Source organism: Scyliorhinus torazame, unplaced genomic scaffold, assembly GCF_047496885.1.
Source record: "Scyliorhinus torazame isolate Kashiwa2021f unplaced genomic scaffold, sScyTor2.1 scaffold_204, whole genome shotgun sequence".
Taxonomy (NCBI): Eukaryota; Metazoa; Chordata; class Chondrichthyes; order Carcharhiniformes; family Scyliorhinidae; genus Scyliorhinus; species Scyliorhinus torazame.
The window spans coordinates 38750-60140 of record NW_027307931.1 but is presented as its reverse complement, the minus strand read 5'-3'; positions in this window follow the sequence as shown (position 1 = coordinate 60140).

Here is a 21391-nt window from a genome sequence, read left to right as displayed (position 1 = left end):
CCCAGACACACACACACTCCCAGACACACACACACTCCCAGACACACACACACTCACTCCCAGACACACACACTCACTCCCAGACACACACTCACTCCCAGACACACACACTCACTCCCAGAGACACACACGCACTCCCAGAGACACACACTCACTCCCAGACACACACACTCACTCCCAGACACACACACTCACTCCCAGACACACACACACACTCCCAGACACACACACTCACTCCCAGACACACACACTCACTCCCAGACACACACACTCACTCCCAGACACACACTCACTCCCAGAGACACACACTCACTCCCAGACACACACACTCACTCCCAGACACACACACTCATTCCCAGAGATACACACTCACTCCCAGAGATACACACTCACTCCCAGACACACACACTCACTCCCAGAGACACACACTCACTCCCAGAGACACACACTCACTCCCAGAGACACACACACTCACTCCCAGACACACACACTCACTTCCAGAGACACACACTCACTCCCAGACACACACACTCACTCCCAGGCACACACACTCCCAGACACACACACTCACTCCCAGACACACACTCACTCCCAGAGACACACACACTCCCAGAGACACACACACTCCCAGACACACACACACTCCCAGACACACACACACTCCCAGACACACACACACTCACTCCCAGACACACACACTCACTCCCAGACACACACTCACTCCCAGACACACACACTCACTCCCAGAGACACACACGCACTCCCAGAGACACACACTCACTCCCAGACACACACACTCACTCCCAGACACACACACACACTCCCAGACACACACACTCACTCCCAGACACACACACTCACTCCCAGACACACACACTCACTCCCAGACACACACTCACTCCCAGACACACACACTCACTCCCAGAGACACACACTCACTCACAGACACACACACTCACTCCCAGACACACACACTCATTCCCAGAGATACACACTCACTCCCAGAGATACACACTCACTCCCAGACACACACACTCACTCCCAGAGACACACACTCACTCCCAGAGACACACACACTCACTCCCAGACACACACACTCACTCCCAGAGACACACACTCACTCCCAGACTCACACACTCACTCCCAGAGATACACACTCACTCCCAGACACACACACTCACTCCCAGAGACACACACTCACTCCCAGAGACCCACACTCACTCCCAGACACACACACTCACTCCCAGAGACACACACTCCCAGACACACACACTCACTCCCAGACACACACACTCACTCACAGAGACACACTCACTCCCAGAGACCCACACTCACTCCCAGACACACACACTCACTCCCAGAGACACACACTCCCAGACACACACACTCACTCCCAGACACACACACTCACTCACAGAGACACACACTCACTCCCAGAGACACACACACTCCCAGACACACACACTCACTCCCAGAGACACACACACACACTCCCAGAGACACACACACTCCCAGACACACACACTCACTCCCAGAGACACACACACTCACTCCCAGACACACACACACACTCCCAGACACACACACTCACTCCCAGAGACACACACTCACTCCCAGACACACACACACACTCCCAGCGACACACACACACTCCCAGACACACACACTCACTCCCAGAGACACACACTCACTCCCAGAGACACACACACACTCCCAGACACACACACTCACTCCCAGAGACACACACACTCACTCCCAGAGACACACACACTCACTCCCAGAGACACACACACTCACTCCCAGACACACACACTCACTCCCAGACACACACACTCACTCCCAGAGACACACACTCACTCCCAGAGACACACACTCACTCCCAGACACACACTCACTCCCAGACACACACACACACTCCCAGACACACACACTCTCCCAGACACACACACTCACTCCCAGACACACACACACACTCCCAGACACACACACTAACTCCCAGACACACACACTTACTCCCAGGCACACACACTCCCAGACACACACACTCACTCCCAGACACACACTCACTCCCAGAGACACACACACTCCCAGACACACACACACTCCCAGACACACACACACTCCCAGACACACACACACTCACTCCCAGACACACACACTCACTCCCAGACACACACTCACTCCCAGACACACACACTCACTCCCAGAGACACACACGCACTCCCAGAGACACACACTCACTCCCAGACACACACACTCACTCCCAGACACACACACTCACTCCCAGACACACACACACACTCCCAGACACACACACTCACTCCCAGACACACACACTCACTCCCAGACACACACACTCACTCCCAGACACACACTCACTCCCAGACACACACTCACTCCCAGACACACACACTCACTCCCAGAGACACACACTCACTCCCAGACACACACACTCACTCCCAGACACACACACTCATTCCCAGAGATACACACTCACTCCCAGAGATACACACTCACTCCCAGACACACACACTCACTCCCAGAGACACACACTCACTCCCAGAGACACACACACTCACTCCCAGACACACACACTCACTCCCAGAGACACACACTCACTCCCAGACACACACACTCACTCCCAGGCACACACACTCCCAGACACACACACTCACTCCCAGACACACACTCACTCCCAGAGACACACACACTCCCAGAGACACACACACTCCCAGACACACACACACTCCCAGACACACACACACTCCCAGACACACACACACTCACTCCCAGACACACACACTCACTCCCAGACACACACTCACTCCCAGACACACACACTCACTCCCAGAGACACACACGCACTCCCAGAGACACACACTCACTCCCAGACACACACACTCACTCCCAGACACACACACTCACTCCCAGACACACACACACACTCCCAGACACACACACTCACTCCCAGACACACACACTCACTCCCAGACACACACACTCACTCCCAGACACACACACTCACTCCCAGAGACACACACTCACTCACAGACACACACACTCACTCCCAGACACACACACTCATTCCCAGAGATACACACACACACACTCACTCCCAGACACACACACACTCACTCCCAGACACACACACTCACTCCCAGAGACACACACTCACTCCCAGACACACACACGCACTCCCAGAGACACACACTCACTCCCAGACACACACACACTCCCAGAGACACACACACTCACTCCCAGACACACACACTCACTCCCAGAGACACACACTCACTCCCAGACACACACACTCACTCCCAGACACACACACACTCCCAGAGACACACACACACACTCCCAGACACACACACACACTCCCAGACACACACACACACACTCCCAGACACACACACTCACTCCCAGACACACACACTCACTCCCAGACACACACACTCACTCCCAGACACACACACACTCCCAGACACACACACACACACTCCCAGACACACACACACACTCCCAGACACACACACTCACTCCCAGACACACACACACTCACTCCCAGACACACACACTCACTCCCAGAGACACACACTCACTCCCAGACACACACACGCACTCCCAGAGACACACACTCACTCCCAGACACACACACACTCCCAGAGACACACACACTCACTCCCAGACACACACACTCACTCCCAGAGACACACACTCACTCCCAGACACACACTCACTCCCAGAGACACACACACTCCCAGAGACACACACACTCCCAGACACACACACACTCCCAGACACACACACACTCCCAGACACACACACACTCACTCCCAGACACACACACTCACTCCCAGACACACACTCACTCCCAGACACACACACTCACTCCCAGAGACACACACGCACTCCCAGAGACACACACTCACTCCCAGACACACACACTCACTCCCAGACACACACACACACTCCCAGACACACACACTCACTCCCAGACACACACACTCACTCCCAGACACACACACTCACTCCCAGACACACACTCACTCCCAGACACACACACTCACTCCCAGAGACACACACTCACTCACAGACACACACACTCACTCCCAGACACACACACTCATTCCCAGAGATACACACTCACTCCCAGAGATACACACTCACTCCCAGACACACACACTCACTCCCAGAGACACACACTCACTCCCAGAGACACACACACTCACTCCCAGACACACACACTCACTCCCAGAGACACACACTCACTCCCAGACTCACACACTCACTCCCAGAGATACACACTCACTCCCAGACACACACACTCACTCCCAGAGACACACACTCACTCCCAGAGACCCACACTCACTCCCAGACACACACACTCACTCCCAGAGACACACACTCCCAGACACACACACTCACTCCAGGACACACACACTCACTCACAGAGACACACTCACTCCCAGAGACCCACACTCACTCCCAGACACACACACTCACTCCCAGAGACACACACTCCCAGACACACACACTCACTCCCAGACACACACACTCACTCACAGAGACACACACTCACTCCCAGAGACACACACACTCCCAGACACACACACTCACTCCCAGAGACACACACACACACTCCCAGAGACACACACACTCCCAGACACACACACTCACTCCCAGAGACACACACACTCACTCCCAGACACACACACACACTCCCAGACACACACACTCACTCCCAGAGACACACACTCACTCCCAGACACACACACACACTCCCAGAGACACACACACACTCCCAGACACACACACTCACTCCCAGAGACACACACTCACTCCCAGAGACACACACACACTCCCAGACACACACACTCACTCCCAGAGACACACACACTCACTCCCAGAGACACACACACTCACTCCCAGAGACACACACACTCACTCCCAGACACACACACTCACTCCCAGACACACACACTCACTCCCAGAGACACACACTCACTCCCAGAGACACACACTCACTCCCAGACACACACTCACTCCCAGACACACACACACACTCCCAGACACACACACTCTCCCAGACACACACACTCACTCCCAGACACACACACACACTCCCAGACACACACACTAACTCCCAGACACACACACTTACTCCCAGGCACACACACTCCCAGACACACACACTCACTCCCAGACACACACTCACTCCCAGAGACACACACACTCCCAGACACACACACACTCCCAGACACACACACACTCCCAGACACACACACACTCACTCCCAGACACACACACTCACTCCCAGACACACACTCACTCCCAGACACACACACTCACTCCCAGAGACACACACGCACTCCCAGAGACACACACTCACTCCCAGACACACACACTCACTCCCAGACACACACACTCACTCCCAGACACACACACACACTCCCAGACACACACACTCACTCCCAGACACACACACTCACTCCCAGACACACACACTCACTCCCAGACACACACTCACTCCCAGACACACACTCACTCCCAGACACACACACTCACTCCCAGAGACACACACTCACTCCCAGACACACACACTCACTCCCAGACACACACACTCATTCCCAGAGATACACACTCACTCCCAGAGATACACACTCACTCCCAGACACACACACTCACTCCCAGAGACACACACTCACTCCCAGAGACACACACACTCACTCCCAGACACACACACTCACTCCCAGAGACACACACTCACTCCCAGACACACACACTCACTCCCAGGCACACACACTCCCAGACACACACACTCACTCCCAGACACACACTCACTCCCAGAGACACACACACTCCCAGAGACACACACACTCCCAGACACACACACACTCCCAGACACACACACACTCCCAGACACACACACACTCCCAGACACACACACACTCACTCCCAGACACACACACTCACTCCCAGACACACACTCACTCCCAGACACACACACTCACTCCCAGAGACACACACGCACTCCCAGAGACACACACTCACTCCCAGACACACACACTCACTCCCAGACACACACACTCACTCCCAGACACACACACACACTCCCAGACACACACACTCACTCCCAGACACACACACTCACTCCCAGACACACACACTCACTCCCAGACACACACACTCACTCCCAGAGACACACACTCACTCACAGACACACACACTCACTCCCAGACACACACACTCATTCCCAGAGATACACACACACACACTCACTCCCAGACACACACACACTCACTCCCAGACACACACACTCACTCCCAGAGACACACACTCACTCCCAGACACACACACGCACTCCCAGAGACACACACTCACTCCCAGACACACACACACTCCCAGAGACACACACACTCACTCCCAGACACACACACTCACTCCCAGAGACACACACTCACTCCCAGACACACACACTCACTCCCAGACACACACACACTCCCAGAGACAGACACACACACTCCCAGACACACACACACACTCCCAGACACACACACACACACTCCCAGACACACACACTCACTCCCAGACACACACACTCACTCCCAGACACACACACTCACTCCCAGACACACACACACTCCCAGACACACACACACACACTCCCAGACACACACACACACTCCCAGACACACACACTCACTCCCAGACACACACACACTCACTCCCAGACACACACACTCACTCCCAGAGACACACACTCACTCCCAGACACACACACGCACTCCCAGAGACACACACTCACTCCCAGACACACACACACTCCCAGAGACACACACACTCACTCCCAGACACACACACTCACTCCCAGAGACACACACTCACTCCCAGACACACACACACTCCCAGAGACACACACACTCACTCCCAGAGACACACACACTCCCAGACACACACACACACTCCCAGACACACACACTCACTCCCAGAGACACACACTCACTCCCAGACACACACACTCACTCCCAGAGACACACACTCACTCCCAGACACACACACTCACTCCCAGAGACACACACACTCCCAGACACACACACACACTCCCAGACACACACACACTCACTCCCAGACACACACTCACTCCCAGAGACACACACTCACTCCCAGAGACACACACACTCAGTCCCAGAGACACACACACACTCCCAGACACACACACACACTCCCAGACACACACACACTCACTCCCAGAGACACACACACACACTCCCAGAGACACACACACACTCCCAGAGACACACACTCACTCCCAGACACACACACTCACTCCCAGACACACACACTCACTCCCAGACACACACTCACTCCCAGACACACACACTCACTCCCAGAGACACACACTCACTCCCAGACACACACACACACTCACTCCCAGACACACACACACACTCCCAGAGACACACACTCACTCCCAGAGACACACACACTCACTCCCAGACACACACACTCCCAGAGACACACACACACTCACTCCCAGACACACACACACACTCCCAGAAACAGACACACTCACTCCCAGACACACACTCACTCCCAGAGACACACACACACTCCCAGACACACACTCCCAGACACACACACTCACTCCCAGACACACACACTCACTCCCAGACACACACACACTCCCAGAGACACACACACACACTCCCAGACACACACACACACTCCCAGACACACACACTCACTCCCAGACACACACACTCACTCCCAGACACACACACTCACTCCCAGACAAACACACTCCCAGACACACACACACACTCCCAGACACACACACTCACTCCCAGACACACACACACTCACTCCCAGACACACACACTCACTCCCAGAGACACACACTCACTCCCAGACACACACACGCACTCCCAGAGACACACACTCACTCCCAGACACACACACACTCCCAGAGACACACACACTCACTCCCAGACACACACACTCACTCCCAGAGACACACACTCACTCCCAGACACACACACTCACTCCCAGACACACACACACTCCCAGAGACACACACACTCACTCCCAGAGACACACACACTCCCAGACACACACACACACTCCCAGACACACACACTCACTCCCAGAGACACACACTCACTCCCAGACACACACACTCACTCCCAGAGACACACACTCACTCCCAGACACACACACTCACTCCCAGACACACACACTCACTCCCAGAGACACACACTCACTCCCAGAGACACACACTCACTCCCAGACACACACACACTCACTCCCAGAGACACACACTCACTCCCAGAGACACACACTCACTCCCAGAGACACACACTCACTCCCAGACACACACACACTCACTCCCAGAGACACACACACTCCCAGACACACACACACACTCCCAGACACACACACTCACTCCCAGACACACACTCACTCCCAGAGACACACACTCACTCCCAGAGACACACACACTCAGTCCCAGAGACACACACACACTCCCAGACACACACACACACTCCCAGACACACACACACACTCCCAGAGACACACACACTCACTCCCAGAGACACACACACACACTCCCAGAGACACACACACACTCCCAGAGACACACACTCACTCCCAGACACACACACTCACTCCCAGACACACACACTCACTCCCAGACACACACACTCACTCCCAGACACACACTCACTCCCAGACACACACTCACTCCCAGAGACACACACTCACTCCCAGACACACACACACACTCACTCCCAGACACACACACACACTCCCAGAGACACACACTCACTCCCAGAGACACACACACTCACTCCCAGACACACACACTCCCAGAGACACACACACACTCACTCCCAGACACACACACACACTCCCAGAAACAGACACACTCACTCCCAGACACACACTCACTCCCAGAGACACACACACACTCCCAGACACACACTCCCAGACACACACACTCACTCCCAGAGACACACACTCACTCCCAGACACACACACACACTCCCAGAGGCACACACTCACTCCCAGACACACACTCACTCCCAGACACACACACTCACTCCCAGACACACACACTCACTCCCAGACACACACACTCACTCCCAGACACACACACACTCACTCCCAGACAAACACACACTCCCAGACACACACACACACTCCCAGACACACACACACTCACTCCCAGACACACACACTCACTCCCAGAGACACACACAAACTCCCAGAGACACACACTCACTCCCAGACACACACACTCACTCCCAGAGAGACACACACTCCCAGACACACACACTCACTCCCAGACACACACACACTCACTCCCAGACACACACACTCACTCCCAGACACACATACTCACTCCCAGACACACATACTCACTCCCAGAGACACACACTCACTCCCAGACACACACACTCACTCCCAGGCACACACACTCCCAGACACACACACTCACTCCCAGACACACACTCACTCCCAGAGACACACACACTCCCAGAGACACACACACTCCCAGACACACACACACTCCCAGACACACACACACTCCCAGACACACACACACTCACTCCCAGACACACACACTCACTCCCAGACACACACTCACTCCCAGACACACACACTCACTCCCAGAGACACACACGCACTCCCAGAGACACACACTCACTCCCAGACACACACACTCACTCCCAGACACACACACACACTCCCAGACACACACACTCACTCCCAGACACACACACTCACTCCCAGACACACACACTCACTCCCAGACACACACACTCACTCCCAGAGACACACACTCACTCACAGACACACACACTCACTCCCAGACACACACACTCATTCCCAGAGATACACACTCACTCCCAGAGATACACACTCACTCCCAGACACACACACTCACTCCCAGAGACACACACTCACTCCCAGAGACACACACACTCACTCCCAGACACACACACTCACTCCCAGAGACACACACTCACTCCCAGACTCACACACTCACTCCCAGAGATACACACTCACTCCCAGACACACACACTCACTCCCAGAGACACACACTCCCAGACACACACACTCACTCCCAGACACACACACTCACTCACAGAGACACACTCACTCCCAGAGACCCACACTCACTCCCAGACACACACACTCACTCCCAGAGACACACACTCCCAGACACACACACTCACTCCCAGACACACACACTCACTCACAGAGACACACACTCACTCCCAGAGACACACACACTCCCAGACACACACACTCACTCCCAGAGACACACACACACACTCCCAGAGACACACACACTCCCAGACACACACACTCACTCCCAGAGACACACACACTCACTCCCAGACACACACACACTCACTCCCAGACACACACACACACTCCCAGACACACACACTCACTCCCAGAGACACACACTCACTCCCAGAGACACACACACACTCCCAGACACACACACTCACTCCCAGAGACACACACACTCACTCCCAGAGACACACACACTCACTCCCAGAGACACACACACTCACTCCCAGACACACACACTCACTCCCAGACACACACACTCACTCCCAGAGACACACACTCACTCCCAGAGACACACACTCACTCCCAGACACACACTCACTCCCAGACACACACACACACTCCCAGACACACACACTCTCCCAGACACACACACTCACTCCCAGACACACACACACACTCCCAGACACACACACTAACTCCCAGACACACACACTTACTCCCAGGCACACACACTCCCAGACACACACACTCACTCCCAGACACACACTCACTCCCAGAGACACACACACTCCCAGACACACACACACTCCCAGACACACACACACTCCCAGACACACACACACTCACTCCCAGACACACACACTCACTCCCAGACACACACTCACTCCCAGACACACACACTCACTCCCAGAGACACACACGCACTCCCAGAGACACACACTCACTCCCAGACACACACACTCACTCCCAGACACACACACTCACTCCCAGACACACACACACACTCCCAGACACACACACTCACTCCCAGACACACACACTCACTCCCAGACACACACACTCACTCCCAGACACACACTCACTCCCAGACACACACTCACTCCCAGACACACACTCACTCCCAGACACACACACTCACTCCCAGAGACACACACTCACTCCCAGACACACACACTCACTCCCAGACACACACACTCATTCCCAGAGATACACACTCACTCCCAGAGATACACACTCACTCCCAGACACACACACTCACTCCCAGAGACACACACACTCACTCCCAGACACACACACTCACTCCCAGAGACACACACTCACTCCCAGACACACACACTCACTCCCAGGCACACACACTCCCAGACACACACACTCACTCCCAGACACACACTCACTCCCAGAGACACACACACTCCCAGAGACACACACACTCCCAGACACACACACACTCCCAGACACACACACACTCCCAGACACACACACACTCCCAGACACACACACACTCACTCCCAGACACACACACTCACTCCCAGACACACACTCACTCCCAGACACACACACTCACTCCCAGAGACACACACGCACTCCCAGAGACACACACTCACTCCCAGACACACACACTCACTCCCAGACACACACACTCACTCCCAGACACACACACACACTCCCAGACACACACACTCACTCCCAGACACACACACTCACTCCCAGACACACACACTCACTCCCAGACACACACACTCACTCACAGACACACACACTCACTCCCAGACACACACACTCATTCCCAGAGATACACACACACACACTCACTCCCAGACACACACACACTCACTCCCAGACACACACACTCACTCCCAGAGACACACACTCACTCCCAGACACACACACGCACTCCCAGAGACACACACTCACTCCCAGACACACACACACTCCCAGAGACACACACACTCACTCCCAGACACACACACTCACTCCCAGAGACACACACTCACTCCCAGACACACACACTCACTCCCAGACACACACACACTCCCAGAGACACACACACACACTCCCAGACACACACACACACTCCCAGACACACACACACACACTCCCAGACACACACACTCACTCCCAGACACACACACTCACTCCCAGACACACACACTCACTCCCAGACACACACACACTCCCAGACACACACACACACACTCCCAGACACACACACACACTCCCAGACACACACACTCACTCCCAGACACACACACACTCACTCCCAGACACACACACTCACTCCCAGAGACACACACTCACTCCCAGACACACACACGCACTCCCAGAGACACACACTCACTCCCAGACACACACACACTCCCAGAGACACACACACTCACTCCCAGACACACACACTCACTCCCAGAGACACACACTCACTCCCAGACACACACACACTCCCAGAGACACACACACTCACTCCCAGAGACACACACACTCCCAGACACACACACACACTCCCAGACACACACACTCACTCCCAGAGACACACACTCACTCCCAGACACACACACTCACTCCCAGAGACACACACTCACTCCCAGACACACACACTCACTCCCAGACACACACACTCACTCCCAGAGACACACACACTCCCAGACACACACACACACTCCCAGACACACACACACTCACTCCCAGACACACACTCACTCCCAGAGACACACACTCACTCCCAGAGACACACACACTCAGTCCCAGAGACACACACACACTCCCAGACACACACACACACTCCCAGACACACACACACACTCCCAGAGACACACACACTCACTCCCAGAGACACACACACACACTCCCAGAGACACACACACACTCCCAGAGACACACACTCACTCCCAGACACACACACTCACTCCCAGACACACACACTCACTCCCAGACACACACTCACTCCCAGACACACACACTCACTCCCAGAGACACACACTCACTCCCAGACACACACACACACTCACTCCCAGACACACACACACACTCCCAGAGACACACACTCACTCCCAGAGACACACACACTCACTCCCAGACACACACACTCCCAGAGACACACACACACTCACTCCCAGACACACACACACACTCCCAGAAACAGACACACTCACTCCCAGACACACACTCACTCCCAGAGACACACACACACTCCCAGACACACACTCCCAGACACACACACTCACTCCCAGACACACACACTCACTCCCAGACACACACACACTCCCAGAGACACACACACACACTCCCAGACACACACACACACTCCCAGACACACACACTCACTCCCAGACACACACACTCACTCCCAGACACACACACTCACTCCCAGACAAACACACTCCCAGACACACACACACACTCCCAGACACACACACTCACTCCCAGACACACACACACTCACTCCCAGACACACACACTCACTCCCAGAGACACACACTCACTCCCAGACACACACACGCACTCCCAGAGACACACACTCACTCCCAGACACACACACACTCCCAGAGACACACACACTCACTCCCAGACACACACACTCACTCCCAGAGACACACACTCACTCCCAGACACACACACTCACTCCCAGACACACACACACTCCCAGAGACACACACACTCACTCCCAGAGACACACACACTCCCAGACACACACACACACTCCCAGACACACACACTCACTCCCAGAGACACACACTCACTCCCAGACACACACACTCACTCCCAGAGACACACACTCACTCCCAGACACACACACTCACTCCCAGACACACACACTCACTCCCAGAGACACACACTCACTCCCAGAGACACACACTCACTCCCAGACACACACACACTCACTCCCAGAGACACACACTCACTCCCAGAGACACACACTCACTCCCAGAGACACACACTCACTCCCAGACACACACACACTCACTCCCAGAGACACACACACTCCCAGACACACACACACACTCCCAGACACACACACTCACTCCCAGACACACACTCACTCCCAGAGACACACACTCACTCCCAGAGACACACACACTCAGTCCCAGAGACACACACACACTCCCAGACACACACACACACTCCCAGACACACACACACACTCCCAGAGACACACACACTCACTCCCAGAGACACACACACACACTCCCAGAGACACACACACACTCCCAGAGACACACACTCACTCCCAGACACACACACTCACTCCCAGACACACACACTCACTCCCAGACACACACACTCACTCCCAGACACACACTCACTCCCAGACACACACTCACTCCCAGAGACACACACTCACTCCCAGACACACACACACACTCACTCCCAGACACACACACACACTCCCAGAGACACACACTCACTCCCAGAGACACACACACTCACTCCCAGACACACACACTCCCAGAGACACACACACACTCACTCCCAGACACACACACACACTCCCAGAAACAGACACACTCACTCCCAGACACACACTCACTCCCAGAGACACACACACACTCCCAGACACACACTCCCAGACACACACACTCACTCCCAGAGACACACACTCACTCCCAGACACACACACACACTCCCAGAGGCACACACTCACTCCCAGACACACACTCACTCCCAGACACACACACTCACTCCCAGACACACACACTCACTCCCAGACACACACACTCACTCCCAGACACACACACACTCACTCCCAGACAAACACACACTCCCAGACACACACACACACTCCCAGACACACACACACTCACTCCCAGACACACACACTCACTCCCAGAGACACACACAAACTCCCAGAGACACACACTCACTCCCAGACACACACACTCACTCCCAGAGAGACACACACTCCCAGACACACACACTCACTCCCAGACACACACACACTCACTCCCAGACACACACACTCACTCCCAGACACACATACTCACTCCCAGACACACATACTCACTCCCAGAGACACACACTCACTCCCAGACACACACACACTCACTCCCAGACACACACACTCACTCCCAGAGACACACACTCACTCCCAGACACACACACACACTCCCAGAGACACACACACACACTCCCAGAGACACACACACACACTCCCAGACACACACACACACTCCCAGACACACACACTCACTCCCAGACACACACACACTCCCAGAGACACACACACACACTCCCAGACACACACACACACTCCCAGACACACACACACACTCCCAGACACTCACACTCCCAGACACACACACTCCCAGACACACACACTCCCAGACACACACTCACTCCCAGACACTCACACTCCCAGACACACACACTCCCAGACACACACACTCCCAGACACACACTCACTCCCAGACACACACACTCACTCCCAGAGACACACACGCACTCCCAGAGACACACACTCACTCCCAGACACACACACTCACTCCCAGACACACACACACACTCCCAGACACACACACTCACTCCCAGACACACACACTCACTCCCAGACACACACACTCACTCCCAGACACACACTCACTCCCAGACACACACACACACTCCCAGAGACACACACTCACTCACAGACACACACACTCACTCCCAGACACACACACTCATTCCCAGAGATACACACTCACTCCCAGAGTTACACACTCACTCCCAGACACACACACTCACTCCCAGAGACACACACTCACTCCCAGAGACACACACACTCACTCCCAGACACACACACTCACTCCCAGAGACACACACTCACTCCCAGACTCACACACTCACTCCCAGAGATACACACTCACTCCCAGACACACACACTCACTCCCAGACACACACACTCACTCCCAGAGACACACACTCACTCCCAGACACACACATACTCCCAGAGACACACACACTCACTCCCAGACACACACACACACTCCCAGACACACACACACACTCCCAGACACACACACACACTCCCAGACACACACACTCACTCCCAGACACACACACTCACTCCCAGACACACACACTCACTCCCAGACACACACACACTCCCAGACACACACACACACTCCCAGACACACACACACACTCCCAGACACACACACTCACTCCCAGACACACACACACTCACTCCCAGACACACACACTCACTCCCAGAGACACACACTCACTCCCAGACACACACACGCACTCCCAGAGACACACACTCACTCCCAGACACGCACACACTCCCAGAGACACACACACTCACTCCCAGACACACACACTCACTCCCAGAGACACACACTCACTCCCAGACACACACACTCACTCCCAGACACACACACACTCCCAGAGACACACACACACACTCCCAGACACACACACACACTCCCAGACACACACACACACACTCCCAGACACACACACTCACTCCCAGACACACACACTCACTCCCAGACACACACACACTCCCAGACACACACACACACACTCCCAGACACACACACACACTCCCAGACACACACACTCACTCCCAGACACACACACACTCACTCCCAGACACACACACTCACTCCCAGAGACACACACTCACTCCCAGACACACACACGCACTCCCAGAGACACACACTCACTCCCAGACACACACACACTCCCAGAGACACACACACTCACTCCCAGACACACACACTCACTCCCAGAGACACACACTCACTCCCAGACACACACACTCACTCCCAGACACACACACACTCCCAGAGACACACACACTCACTCCCAGAGACACACACACTCCCAGACACACACACACACTCCCAGACACACACACTCACTCCCAGAGACACACACTCACTCCCAGACACACACACTCACTCCCAGAGACACACACTCACTCCCAGACACACACACGCACTCCCAGAGACACACACTCACTCCCAGACACACACACACTCCCAGAGACACACACACTCACTCCCAGACACACACACTCACTCCCAGAGACACACACTCACTCCCAGACACACACACTCACTCCCAGACACACACACACTCCCAGAGACACACACACACACTCCCAGACACACACACACACTCCCAGACACACACACACACACTCCCAGACACACACACTCACTCCCAGACACACACACTCACTCCCAGACACACACACACTCCCAGACACACACACACACTCCCAGACACACACACTCACTCCCAGACACACACACACTCACTCCCAGACACACACACTCACTCCCAGAGACACACACTCACTCCCAGACACACACACGCACTCCCAGAGACACACACTCACTCCCAGACACACACACACTCCCAGAGACACACACACTCACTCCCAGACACACACACTCACTCCCAGAGACACACACTCACTCCCAGACACACACACTCACTCCCAGACACACACACACTCCCAGAGACACACACACTCACTCCCAGAGACACACACACTCCCAGACACACACACACACTCCCAGACACACACACTCACTCCCAGAGACACACACTCACTCCCAGACACACACACTCACTCCCTGACACACACTCCCAGACACACACACTCACTCCCAGACACACACACTCACTCCCAGACACACACACTCACTCCCAGACACACACACTCACTCCCAGACACACACACTCACTCCCAGACACACACTCACTCCCAGACACACACACTCACTCCCAGAGACACACACTCACTCCCAGAGACACACTCACTCCCAGACACACACACACTCCCAGAGACACACACACTCCCAGAGACACACACACTCACTCCCAGACACACACACACACTCCCAGACACACACACACTCCCAGACACACACACACTCCCAGAGACACACACTCACTCCCAGACACACACACTCACTCCCAGAGACACACACACACACTCCCAGACACACACACACACTCCCAGAGACACACACACACTCCCAGACACACACACTCACTCCCAGAGACACACACTCACTCCCAGAGACACACACTCACTCCCAGACACACACACTCACTCCCAGACACACACACTCACTCCCAGACACACACACTCACTCCCAGACACACACTCACTCCCAGACACACACACACTCCCAGACACACACACACTCCCAGACACACACACTCACTCCCAGACACACACACTCACTCCCAGACACACACACTCACTCCCAGACACACACACTCACTCCCAGAGACACACACACACACTCCCAGAGACACACACACACTCCCAGACCCACACACACTCACTCCCAGAGACACACACACACTCCCAGACACACACACACACTCCCAGACACACACACACACACTCCCAGACACACACACACTCTCCCAGAGACACACACACACTCTCCCAGACACACACACACACTCCCAGACACACACACACACTCCCAGACACACACACTCACTCCCAGACACACACACACACTCCCAGAGACACACACTCACTCCCAGACACACACACACACTCCCAGACACACACACACTCCCAGACACACACACACACTCCCAGACACACACACACACTCCCAGACACACTCACTCCCAGACACACACACTCAATCCCAGACACACACACACACACACTCCCAGAGACACACACTCACTCCCAGAGACACACACTCACTCCCAGACACACACACTCACTCCCAGACACACACACTCACTCCCAGACACACACACACACTCCCAGAGACACACACTCCCAGACACACACACACACACTCCCAGAGACACACACTCACTCCCAGACACACACACTCACTCCCAGACACACACACACACACTCCCAGACACACACACACACTCCCAGACACACACACACTCCCAGACACACACACTCACTCCCAGACACACACACGCACTCCCAGAGACACACACTCCGAGACACACACACACACTCCCAGACACACACACACACTCCCAGAGACACACACTCACTCCCAGACACACACACACACTCCCAGACACACACACACACACTCCCAGAGACACACACTCACTCCCAGACACACACACACACTCCCAGACACACACACTCACTCCCAGAGACACACACACACACTCCCAGACACACACACACACTCCCAGACACACACACACTCCCAGACACACACACTCACTCCCAGACACACACACACTCACTCCCAGAGACACACACCCACTCCCAGAGACACACACTCACTCCCAGAGACACACACTCCCAGACACACACACACACTCCCAGACACACACACACACTCCCAGAGACACACACTACCAGACACACACACTCACTCCCAGAGACACACACACACACTCCCAGACACACACACACACTCCCAGAGACACACACACACTCCCAGACACACACACACACTCCCAGAGACACACACTCACTCCCAGAGACACACACTCACTCCCAGACACACACACTCACTCCCAGAGACACACACACTCACTCCCAGACACACACACTCACTCCCAGAGACACACACACTCCCAGAGACACACACTCCCAGACACACACACACTCCCAGAGACACACACTCACTCCCAGACACACACACTCACTCCCAGAGACACACACTCACTCCCAGAGACACACACTCACTCCCAGACACACACACTCACTCCCAGAGACACACACACACACTCCCAGACACACACACACTCCCAGACACACACTCACTCCCAGAGACACACACACACTCCCAGAGACACACACACACTCCCAGAGACACACACTCACTCCCAGAGACACACACTCACTCCCAGAGACACACACTCCCAGACACACACACACACACTCCCAGAGACACCCACCCACTCCCATACACACACACCCACTCCCAGAGACACACACACACTCCCAGAGACACACACACACTCCCAGAGACACACACACACTCCCAGAGACACACACTCACTCCCAGAGACACACACTCCCAGAGACACACACACACACTCCCAGAGACACACACACACACTCCCAGAGACACACACACACACTCCCAGACACACACACACACTCCCAGACATACACACACACACTCCCAGACACACACACACTCTCCCAGAGACACACACACACTCTCCCAGACACACACACACACTCCCAGACACACACACACACTCCCAGACACACACACTCACTCCCAGACACACACACACACTCCCAGAGACACACACTCACTCCCAGACACACACACACACTCCCAGACACACACACACTCCCAGACACACACACTCACTCCCAGACACACACACTCACTCCCAGACACACATACTCACTCCCAGACACACATACTCACTCCCAGAGACACACACTCACTCCCAGACACACACACACTCACTCCCAGACACACACACTCACTCCCAGAGACACACACTCACTCCCAGACACACACACACACTCCCAGAGACACACACACACACTCCCAGAGACACACACACACACTCCCAGACACACACACTCCCAGACACACACACTCCCAGACACACACTCACTCCCAGACACTCACACTCCCAGACACACACACTCCCAGACACACACACTCCCAGACACACACTCACTCCCAGACACACACACTCACTCCCAGAGACACACACGCACTCCCAGAGACACACACTCACTCCCAGACACACACACTCACTCCCAGACACACACACTCACTCCCAGACACACACACACACTCCCAGACACACACACACACTCACTCCCAGACACACACTCACTCCCAGACACACACACTCACTCCCAGACACACACACTCACTCCCAGACACACACACTCACTCCCAGACACACACTCACTCCCAGACACACACACTCACTCCCAGAGACACACACTCACTCACAGACACACACACTCACTCCCAGACACACACACTCATTCCCAGAGATACACACTCACTCCCAGAGATACACACTCACTCCCAGACACACACACTCACTCCCAGAGACACACACTCACTCCCAGAGACACACACACTCACTCCCAGACACACACACTCACTCCCAGAGACACACACTCACTCCCAGACTCACACACTCACTCCCAGAGATACACACTCACTCCCAGACACACACACTCACTCCCAGACACACACACTCACTCCCAGAGACACACACTCACTCCCAGACACACACATACTCCCAGAGACACACACACTCACTCCCAGACACACACACACACTCCCAGAGACACACACACTCACTCCCAGACACACACACACACTCCCAGACACACACACACACTCCCAGACACACACACACACTCCCAGAC